Source organism: Micromys minutus (genome assembly GCF_963924665.1).
Source record: "Micromys minutus genome assembly, chromosome: 1".
In the NCBI taxonomy this organism is placed as follows: domain Eukaryota; kingdom Metazoa; phylum Chordata; class Mammalia; order Rodentia; family Muridae; genus Micromys; species Micromys minutus.
In genome coordinates, this window is record NC_137969.1 from 199,572,422 (window position 1) to 199,584,333 (window position 11,912).

The following is an 11,912-nucleotide window of genomic DNA, read 5'->3' on the forward strand; positions in this document are numbered from 1 at the left end:
ACTTTAAAAATGAATATTATATTAATCAGCTTTTCATCGCTATGACAATGTACCTGAAACAGTCATTGTGGTGGTTTGACTAGGAATTCCCCCTCACCCCATAGACTCATGGGTTTGAATGTGCGGCCCATAAGGAGTGGCACTATCAGAAGGTGTGGCCTTGTTAGGGTAGGTATGGCCTTGGTGGAATACATTGTGGAAGAGCAGGCTCAAGGTCTCAGAAACTCAAGCTTCATCCAGGGGTGCACAGCTATTTCCTGCTGCCTTTGGATCAAGATGTAGAACTCAGCTCTTCCAGCACCATATCTACCTGCATGCTGCCGTGCTTCTGGCTATGACAATAATGGACTAGAACTCTGAAACTGTAAGCCAGCCTCAATTAAATGTTTTCTTTTATAAGAGTTGCCATGATTACGGAATCTCTTCACAGCAATAGAAACCCTAACTAAGAAAATCACTTAAAAGAAACAAAGATTTAGTTTGGCTCATGGTTTTTAAGGTGTCTGTCATAGTCTTTGGGGACTGTGGCAAAGCTCATCATGTCAAAGAGAACCAGGAAGAATGACCAAGAATCCAGGGTTCCGGGTTGAGGTGTTGAGGCAGCCAGGGCTGGCCTGTACACTGAGTTGAGACGATTTTTAATAAAAGTGCACAAAAACAAACAAAAAAGAATCCAGGGTTTCATATCTGATACAAGGGCGCACCCCCAGTAACCTAACTTCTTCCTGCTAGACCACCCTCTAGAGGTTCTACCATTTCCCAGTGATGCCACCGGCTGCTAATCGGCCTTCAGGAGACACTTAAGAGCCAGACCATACATAACAAATATCAAAATAACTTTGAAAAACATAAGACCAACTTTCTTGTTTTCAATTCCTTTATGATAAAATACCCTGATAAAAGCAACACAGAGGAGAAAGGGCTTATTTTAACTCAGAAGTCACAGTTTATCACTGCAGGGAAGCCAAGGTATCAAGATGTCACATCACATCCTCAGCCAACAGTTGAAAGGAAAGCAGTGAGGGACTACATGCGTGCATGCTTCACCATCTCTACTCTTACACATTTAGGATTCCCTGCCTAGGGAATGGTGCCACCCAGAGTGAGCAGATCTTTCCCACTCGGTTAAGTTAATAAGTAGGATATTCCCACAGACTTTTTACAGGCAAATCTGACTATATAATTCCTCACTGAGGGATTAGAGAGATGGCTCAGCAGTTAAGAGCACTTGGTGCTCTTCCAGAAAACTGGAGTTCCATTTCTAACACCCTTATGATAGCTCATGACCATTTAAAACTCCAGTTCTAGGAAATCCTACTCCTTCTTCTGTTCTCAAGGGTAAGTGGACACATATATGGTGCATAGACATGAATGCAGGCAAAACACACCATTATATATATGATGAAATATAGATGATTCCTTACTGAGACTCCCTTCCCAGATGATTCTAGATTGGGTCCAGTTGGCAAAACTCGCCATCACATGATTTCAAAGTGAAAATTTCAGCATCATTTAGTACATTCCCAGCATGCTACAATCACCACCTCTGTAGTGCCAAAACATTTTCACTGCCCCCAAAGAAAAATCTAAACCTCTTGGTCAGTAATTTTCTGTTCCCGCCTTTCCTCAGTCCCTGGCAACCACTGATCTACTTCTGTTTCCAAGGATTTACTTATACCATACATTCCCTGTAAGTGAGGCATACTATATGGCTTCTTTATCTTCACATAAAGTTGTTTTTCAGGTTCACCCACATTGTACCACATATCAGTACTTCCTTATTTATGGCTGAATAATTGTGGCTATACTATAATATCCTACTTATCAGTTGATAGATGTTTGGGTTCTTTTCACATTTGGGTTAGTTAGTAGTACTGCTGTGAACATGTGTGCCTAAGGGTTTAAATACCCATTTCCAGTTTGGGGTGGGGGAGAGTGACATTTTGAAGTTCCATTTTGAAGAGCCACCAAACTATTTTCTTCTACAGCTTTACCATTTCACATTCCCACCACTAATGAGGAAGGAGTCTATCATTTGTTTTCTTCAAGAAAGATCTTGCTATATAGTCCTGGCTGTTCTAGAACTCACTACAAAGTCCAGGCTACTCTCAAACTCATTGAGATCTACTACTTCTTGTGTGCTGAAATTAAAGGTATATGCCACTGTGTCTACCTCAAATTCTTTATTTTATGTGTAGCACGTTTGTCCTACATGTATGTGTGTGAAACATGGGTGTTCCTGTTGTCTAAAGAGGTCAGAGGGGGGAGTTAGGTCCCCCTTGAACTGGAGTTACAGATGCTTGTGGGCCCCTGGGTGGGCCGGGTCTGGAAGAACAGCTGGTGTTCAACTGCTGAGCTGTCTTTGTAGACCCTCAAATTCTTCCTTAATCCTCATGTAACTTATTATTTCCTATCAAAGTCCTGCAGTGTCTGAGTTTTCTCTTATCCTAGTAGGTGCCCAAGGATCATTTGTGTCTGCATGCAACTAAAATACTTTTGTAACATTTAATGTGGTGTCATAGCATTTACAACCACTAATTCGGTCAATTTTTATAGCACTAAGACATAACTTCTATTACGAGCCCCCATTGTGAATATGACCAAACAAGTGGAACATGGGGATGGTAAATAATTTGCTGCAGTTTACACTGAAAATAAATTAATGTAAGGTGGGCAGTTCTCCCAGTGTACTGGGGCTGTGGGAAATGCTAAGCCTCATGATGGGTGTAGCGTTCTCTTACTCCTGAGCACTGTTGTTGTTGTTGTTTTGTTGTTTGCTGTTGTTCTTAGTTGGAATACTTTCATATTCAATGACATTTTTAATTCTTGACTTTCTCACTAATACTTGTTGTAGATGGGACATAAGCAAATATACCATACATCATTTAGATGACAGTCACTTTCCAAACTGCAAATTAAGATCTGCTTCTTGCTCCATCCTAATTATAGCCCAGTGTTCCAGGATGCAGGATATACATTTCAGTGATGTATTAGCCTGTTGAGAACAATCCCTGGTCATGAGCTACATTTCAGTCCCTGCTTTTACAGGATACAGGAAGTGAGTTCATTTCATCATGGCTAGTGAAACAAGACCAAGATGAATTAATTTATGGCTGTAAACTCATGGGCATAACTCAGGTTCAGAGAAGGAAGTATTTGGTTACATTATTGTCCCCGTGGACCTGAGCCATCCTGGTCTTTCCCAGGTCTAGGAGGAGGACAAAGAAAGCAAGCTTTGTGTAGAACCTAATTACTTCTCGGTTCACAGGTGTGTCTGAGTCCATCTCCTTTGTCCTCTGACTACTCTGTCAGGTTCGGGCTCTTAATTTTCAGTTTTCTCTTGTTTAGGCTTCAAGTGTCTAAATCTTTTGCATTAATCATAAAAATATAGTTATGTCAAATTTTAAGATGGAGTGTTTTAAAGAGCCGTGTTGCTTAATTTTACAAAGGCCTTTCCTAAAATGTTTCTATTCACTAGAATTGTACACCATATTGTACATATTTTTTAAAATAACCACATCTTAAAATAATCATAGATGTAGAGAGAAACTGTGAAGATTCATGCAGAGTTTTCAAATACCCCACAGGCTGTTTTCTCTCACTGTTAACATCTTGTATTCTTTGGTAGAGCAGTGGTAACTTATGAGCAGTGCTGGTATATTCATAGTAACAAAAGCCCTTATTTTTGCCAGATTTTCTTTATTTTCATGCAGTGACCTTTGTCTTTTCCAGGATCCTTCTGACACTGTATAGAGGTTGAAAGAAAGCTCATAGATTCCCAGCCCTGTAGCTCCTGTAGAAAGACCAAAAGATTAGTCCAAAGACCCCTGACATGAAGAGAAAGAGACAGCAATCAGAACTGCCTGTTTCCTTCCTGTGTGCTAATTTGTGTGGCTAGGAGGTAGTGAGACTATTAGAAGGTCTCCTTTGGCTATGGAGGGATCTTTGGGGCCCAGGTAGCTAACTTTGCCTTTCTTTCTCTTGGCCAACGGTGTGAACTGCATGATAGGTCCAGCAGCCCTTGGCTCTAGTCCTACCAGAACCCTGTTTTGCTTGACCTGTGTCCCTTTCCTTGCTACAGAGAATGCATTTCATGGCCTAAGACAGACAGTCTCAAACTTGAGCTTCCATGAGAATCCTTGGCAACAGAATGACTAAGATCAAAAACTCAGGTGACAGCAGATGCTGTCGATGATGTGGAGAAAGAGAAACACTCCGCCATTGTTGGGATTGCAAGCTGGTACAACCACTCTGGAAATCAGTCTGGCAGTTCCTCAGAAAATTGGACATAGTACTACCTGAGGACTACTGCTGGTCATATACCCAAAAGATGGTTCAACATATAACAAGGACACCTGCACCACTATGTTCATAGCAGCCTTATTTGTAATAGCCAGAAGCTAGAAGGAAGCCAAATGTCCTTCAACAGAGGAATGGATATAGAAAATGTGGTACATTTACACAATGGAGTACTACTCAGCTATTAAAAACAATGACTTCATAAAATTCTTAGGCAAATGGATGGAACTAGAAAATATCCTGAGTGAGGTAACCCAATCCTCCCCCCCCACACACATACACACACACACACACACACACACACACACACACACACACACAAACCACATGGTATGCCCTGATAGGTGGCTATTAGCCCAAAAGCTTGAATTACCCAAGATAAAATTCACAGACCACATGAAGCTCAAGAAGAAGGAAGGCCAGAGTACAGATGCTTCAGTCTTTCTTAGAAAAGGGAGCAAAAATATCCACAGGAGGAAATATGGAGACAAAGTTTGAAGCAGAGACTGAAGGAAAGGCCATCCAGAGACTATTCCACCTGGATATCCAGATCATATACAGCTGCCAAACCCAGACAATATTGCTGATGCCAAGAAATATGTGCTGACAGGAGCCTGATACAGCTATCCCGTAAGAGGCTCTGCCAGATCATGACAAATACAGAGGCAAATGCTCAAAGCCAACCATTGAACTGAGAATGGGGTACCCAATGGAGGAGTTAGAGAAAGGATTGAAGGAGCTGAAGGGGTGTGTATGTAACCCCATAAGAAAAATACCAACCAACCAAAGCTCCCAGGAGCTAAATCACTATCCAAAGAGTACACATGGGCAAACCCATGGCTCCAGCTGCACATGTACTAGGGGACAGCCTTGTTGGGCATCAGTGGGAAGAGAAGCCCTTGGTCCTGTCAAGACTTGATGCCCCAGTGTAGGGGAATGTCAGGGCAGGGAGGGTGGAGGGGGTTGGGAGGAAACCCTCATAGAAACAGGGGAGAGGTGATGGAATAGGGAGTTTATGGAGGGAAAACCAAGAAAGGCGATAACATTTGAAATGTAAATAAAATATATCCAGAATCCTTGGCAAGCTTCTTCAAATGGTATTTCTGCCAATCCCCACCCCTGGAGCTTCTGGCTCAGCAGGCTTAGGGAGGACTCCTGGTCTGTATCCCAATCAGTTCCAGGAAGCCGGTCTTTTAAAAGTTCAAATAAGTAGTATTAGGTACTAATCATCACATATGCAAAATAACAATAAGCAAATAGCAAAGCTTTGTTGTGGTAGCAAAACCCAGGCTGTCTGGGCAGAAGAGATTTTACATTGAAAAGGCCATACGGGAAAAGGTGACACAAGCCAAGGCAGCCAAATGGATACCATCAGAGGAGCCCAGTCTCGAGATGGAGCCCACACAGGGCAAGGCAGAGCAGAGCAATGAGGACCGGGGAAACGGGAAACTCTGACATCAAAGAGTGGCTCATCTCTCAGTTCTGAGAGCTGTTCCACCTGGGATCTCCGGTTACAGGAGACAATATGTTTCCTTGTTCTTTAAGTCAATGCATGTCACAATTGTCAGCTATCAGCCTTCAAGATCATCCTAACAGATACTGAGAAATATGATCACCCTGTGATCCTAAGAAACAGTACCTATTTTAAAGCAGGTGTTTTGATGCATGTTCGGGTGTAGTGATGCCTGCTTGGGTGTAGTGATGCATGTTTGGGTGTAGTGATGCATGTTTGGGTGTAGTGATGCATGTTTGGGTGTAGTGATGCATGTTCGGGTGTAGTGATGCCTGCTTGGGTGTAGTGATGCATGTTTGGGTGTAGTGATGCATGTTTGGGTGTAGTGATGCATGTTTGGGTGTAGTGATGCATGTTCGGGTGTAGTGATGCCTGCTTGGGTGTAGTGATGCATGTTTGGGTGTAGTGATGCATGTTTGGGTGTAGTGATGCATGTTTGGGTGTAGTGATGCATGTTTGGGAATATTGATGCATGTTTGGGCATAGTGATTCATGTTTGAGCATAGTGATGTATGTTTGGGTGTAGTGATGCATGTTTGGGTGTAGTGATGCATGTTTGGGCATAGTGATGCATGTTTGGGTGTAGTGATGCTTTTTTGGGTGTAGTGATGCATGTTTGGGCATAGTGATGCATGTTTGGGTGTAGTGATGCTTTTTTGGGTGTAGTGATACATGCTTGGGTGTAGTGATGCATGTATGGGCGTAGTGATGCATGTTTGGGTGTAGTGATGCATGTTTGGGAGTAGTGATGCATGTTTGGGAATATTGATGCATGTTTGGGTATAGTGATTCATATTTGGGAATAGTGATGCATGTTTGGGTGTAATGATGCATGTTTGGGTGTAGTGATGCATGTTTGGGCATAGTGATGCATGTTTGGGTGTAGTGATGCATGTTTGGGCATAGTGATGCATGTTTGGGCATAGTGATGCATGTTTGGGTGTAGTGATGCATGTTTGGGTGTAGTGATGCATGTTTGGGTGTAGTGATGCATGTTTGGGCATAGTGATGCATGTTTGGGTGTAGTGATGCATGTTTGGGTGTAGTGATTCATGTTTGGGCATAGTGATGCATGTTTGGGCATAGTGATGCATGTTTGGGCATAGTGATGCATGTTTGGGCATAGTGATGCATGTTTGGGCATAGTGATGCATGTTTGGGCATAATGATGCATGTTTGGGTATAATGATGCATGTTTGGGCATAGTGATGCATGTTTGGGTGTAATGATGCATGTTTGGGCATAGTGATGCATGTTTTGATGTGGGTGTTTGGGTGTAGTGATACATGTTTGGGTGTAGTGATGCATGTTTGGGTGTAATGATGCATGTTTGGGCATAGTGATGCATATGTTTGGGTGTAGTGATGCATGTTTTTAATCCTAGCACCGAGAAGACAGAACATGTGGATCTCTGTAAGCCTGGTTTATGTAGCAAGTACCAGGCCAGCCAGGGCTACATGGTGAGACTAAATCTCAAAATAAATAAATAAATAAACACACACACACACACACACACACATTATTTTATTTTTAAGACAAGGTCTCACCATGCATACCTGATAGTCCCAGAGCTCACTATGTAGTTCAGCCAGGCCTTGAACTCTCAGAAAACCACCTGCCTCTGCCTCCTGAGTGCTGAGATTAAAGGTAGATGCCACCACGGCTAGCTAAACATCTATACCTGAGTCCCTGCCTCATATACTCTGTAGAAGGATGGCTGTAGAAGTCAGACTGGCATCAGGTGGGGACAAGTCTGATATAGGAATGGGGATGGGCTGAGGCAGCCGTAGGCAGAGCTGCTGGTCTAAAGTAAGAATGGGGATGGGCTGAGTCAGCCATAGGCAGAGCTGCTGGTCTAACATAAGAATGGGGATGGGCTGAGGCAGCCATAGGCAGAGCTGCTGGTCTAACATAAGAATGGGGATGGGCTAAGACAGCCATAGGCAGAGCTGCTGGTCTAACATAAGAATGGGGATGGGCTAAGACAGCCATAGGCAGAGCTGCTGGTCTAACATAAGAATGGGGATGGGCTGAGTCAGCCATAGGCAGAGCTGCTGGTCTAATGTAAGAATGGGGATGGGCTAAGACAGCCATAGGCAGAGCCCCTCCAGTCTTCACACTGCTTACCTTTGCCCTTCTTCCCACCAGAGAAAATGAACCGAGTGAGCCAAGACCTGGCTTTCTTGTGTGTTTAAAAATGATTTATTTTCTACTTCTACCTAAGTAAATACTCAATGGCAGTCCAATAGGGGGGTATGTTCTGACTGTATGTTGCATAAACTGTTTTCTTGAATTGCAGTTTATTTTTAGCCAGTGGTTCTTTTTTAAAAAAATATTTACAGTTAGAAATGTGATCATGCAGCTCACTATTAGGGGATAGAACAAAGGAAACCTGTGAGATGGTTTACTGCATACGTTTAGTACACTGGGTTACCGAACAGAATATAAGGTCAAGAGAAGGGGAGAGACAAGACATACTGGGGAAGGAGAGGGCTTTGGGTGAGCTTTTGATGTTCAGTTGTTTGTGCTTTCTTTTTTTTTCCTAATGGGTTCATATTACTTTTTTTTTTTTTTTTTTTTTTAGAAAAAAATATATTGTTTTTCTTTGCCTGTCTTAAAAACAAATCTGCATCCTCCTGTGCTGGCCCTTGGCTTCTCTTCAGTGCCCTTCCTGACTGCACTGCTTCGTTGGTGGGGGCTGAAAGCCTGCAAATTCTATTTCTCAGAGGCCTTTGCGAGCTATCAGAGCATGGCACTGCCAGGGATGAGAATCCATGTGCTGAGGAAGCAATCTCCCCATCATCGTGAGCTTCTAGACATGACAAGGGTAGGTAACACTGGCAGTAGTGGGATCCTGTGGCTTTTTACCATTTCCAAGGGTGTCATGGCCCGGCCAGCTCCAATTCTGCTGGTGGCTTCTCACATGGCCAGAGGCCAGGCACTCTGGGCCCTTTGACAGCGCCACACTTTCCATTTTCCATCACTTGTAGAAGTAACAGTGACTTATATATCCCTAGGTTGTCACACCTGCCCCTTCGAGCTCCTCCAATCCTCCAATATCTTTATGACTGGGTCCCTGTGTTGAGTTCCCTCACATCATAATGTCTTCTGAGAGTTCTGCATCTCAGTGAAACACAGACAGATATGATCGCACATGCTTCGAGGTTATAGAGAATCTCTCAGCGAGGGCTGCCACTGGTACCTCCGGCACCTCTCTTCTCCCTGTGACCATTGCCTTAGCCAGTCCACCTGCATCACCATTTCCAGTGAGGACCACAGACTCCTGCAGACCTTCCATACTTGGGCCACCTCCACCCACTCACCATGCAATTCACAGAAACACCAGCCTCGTTCCCAGGGCAAAGGTTACATGTAGTTTTCTTTTTGTGAAATCCATGAAATTAAAATTCAAGGCCAGCCATGGTGGGTGCTTTCTGGTAATGTCAGCTCTTGACAAGAGGGGAATTTGTGGCTCACCTGGGCATCAGTCACAAAAAGCTCTAAGTCGGGGCTGAGGACATGGGTCAGTCACTAAACTGCCAGAAGCATAGAGACCCGAGTTCTGAACCCCAGAACCCACATAAACAGCCAGGCAGTTGTGAGTGTGTAATACCAGCCCTGGGGAGACAGAGATGAAAGATCTTTGGGGCTTTCTGGCTGTCTGTCTGACATTGGACTCAGTGAGAGACCCTGTCTCAAAATATAAGGTAGAGAATCTATTGAGAAAGACATCCAACACTGATCTCTGAGAGACAGAAACACACATACACACCTGTATGTATGGTAACACACACACACACACACACACACACACACACAGAATTCAAGCTCATGCAGATGAATAGCTTTGGTCCAGCACTGTCCTGCCTCTTCCTCATTGTGACCCATCTCAGCACTTTTCTCAGTTCCCTAAGCAGGCCGAGCCTCTGGCCACCTCTGCAATGTGTCTATCCTCCTGCCTGCCCCATAGAAGCTTGAATGTTTCTGACCTCAGCACCCAGAAGCCTGAGGCAGGAGGATTAAAAGTTTGAGGTCAGCCTGGGCTACATGGTGACAATAAACAACTGACATTTTTACTGGTTTGTTTTTATGGTTCTACCTCATTTCTATTCCATCCATAAGTAAGGTGACAGGGACATGCCAGTCACAGTATTTCTAGTACCAAGTACTGAGCCTCACACAGATCAGCTGCTTGCTATAAACTGATGGCTGTTCTGCATATTTTACAGTCTCGGTACTCATACAGAGGCATCGACACGTTTACCTCTTGCTTTCTTGAGTCCCTCCAATTGAGATTCACCCGCCCAGCCATTCAGTTGACAAGTATTTTCTTGCAAGCCTCATTTCTTGTGAATGAGGCCTCAGGAGCAGAGCTGAAGACAAGAGGACAGACTGAATGCCTTTGCTTCTCAGGTCTTCCTGTAGATCAGGAAACCCCTGGGTAAGCAGAGAACTTTAGGAAATCGGAGAGTAAAAGAGCTGATTGAAAAGGTTTGTGGAGGCCACATCAAGCCGTAGCTCCTTCAAAGTCTTCCTTGAGAAGGCTTTCTTTGCCCTGAGGCTAGAGCCTACCGGGGGAGTTACAGTCTTTCCTCCCACCTTAAGAAATTAAAAGTACACAAATCTTTAGAACAGGTGCAAAGGTCAACAGAATCCTGATCCCCCCCTTAGTGGCAACTCCCTGAATACTTCTATGGAAATAACTAAAATCCAGTTCTTTCCTAATAATTTTTTCCAGTGTTAGACTTTTCTCTGCTGATTTCCTACAACCCATGTGTGTTCAGTGAGGCCCATGCAAATATCTGAGGAGAGTGTTATGGGAAGTAAACTCTAACTTGAAGGCTGGCGCTTCCTGCCCGTGGAAGAAATGCTTTTTTTAGGGCAACCGGGCTTCTTCTTTTACATGCTGCCTATGGCTATTTTTTGATCAGCATGACTTTGAAAGCGGTGTCCCCCTCACCAGTGTGGTAGGACAGACGGCAGTAATAAATTACCAGGCTGCTCATTGTGGTTACAACATGAACTATTTTTTTCCCTGAAAGGGTCCTTAGTGCCCTTTGGCACACGGACTGACCAGCTTTTGCAGATCACCTCCACTGAAGACATCAATCGCAAGAACTAAGTTGTCACTACACTACACCTTTAGCAGATTAGCTATAAATCAGGGTTCCTGCTATGCTTTCCTTGTAATTGGCCAGGGTGACTCAGCACTTGTGAGCAGTCAGCTGCAGAGACAGACAGGGCAAGGCAGTGGAGGGAGGGCAGGCCGCCCAGCCTCTCCTTCCCCATTTTAGCATCTCTATGTTCAGGGCCAAGGGAAATTCCTCCAGGATTTTTGTAGACTTTAATCTCTATCATCCCCACCCCCACCCCTTCCCCTTTCCTTGGTAGGTGGGTCCTAATCTAGCTGAGACTAGGGTGGTATATTAACATAAGGTCATCTAATGGATGGTTTAGGATCAACAAAAGACACACCTATCACTCAGGAAATTCCCAGGATTTTAAAACCTAGTACACTGTCTTAATCACACTTCTCTTGCTGTGATAAAATACCCCAACCAAGGCGGTTTATAAAATAAGAGTTCATTTGGAGCTTATGGTTTCAGATGGTTACAGTCTATAATCATCACGGTATGGGAGCCTGACCGCAGGCAGATGATATGGTTGAGGAGCAGTAACTGAGAGCTCCTATCTTGAGACATAACCTTGAGTCGGGGAGAAGAGGGATGACTAGGAATATGGAGTCTTTTGAAACCTCAAAGTCCACCTGCAGTAGTACACCAAGGCCGTACCTCCTAATCCTTCCTAAACAGTTCTACCAGCTGAGGACCGGGTGTTCAAACCATCCCATGCATCCCCTTTACTGGTTCATTATGTATCTGAGAGAACTCAGGGTGCCTCTGCCCTGATATCAAGATATGGAAGCTTCCTGTATACCTGCCACTCCTGCACCTAGAACAAGCCAGGCTGCTAGGAGCCCCACAGCTTCTGCCAGGAGCAAAGGTGAAAACTCGGAGGCTAAGCTCAGAGCTACTGAGATCTTCATTCTGCCCATGCTCCTCCTGCCAAGACATGAGAGCTCAGTCTCCTGGCCCTGGCC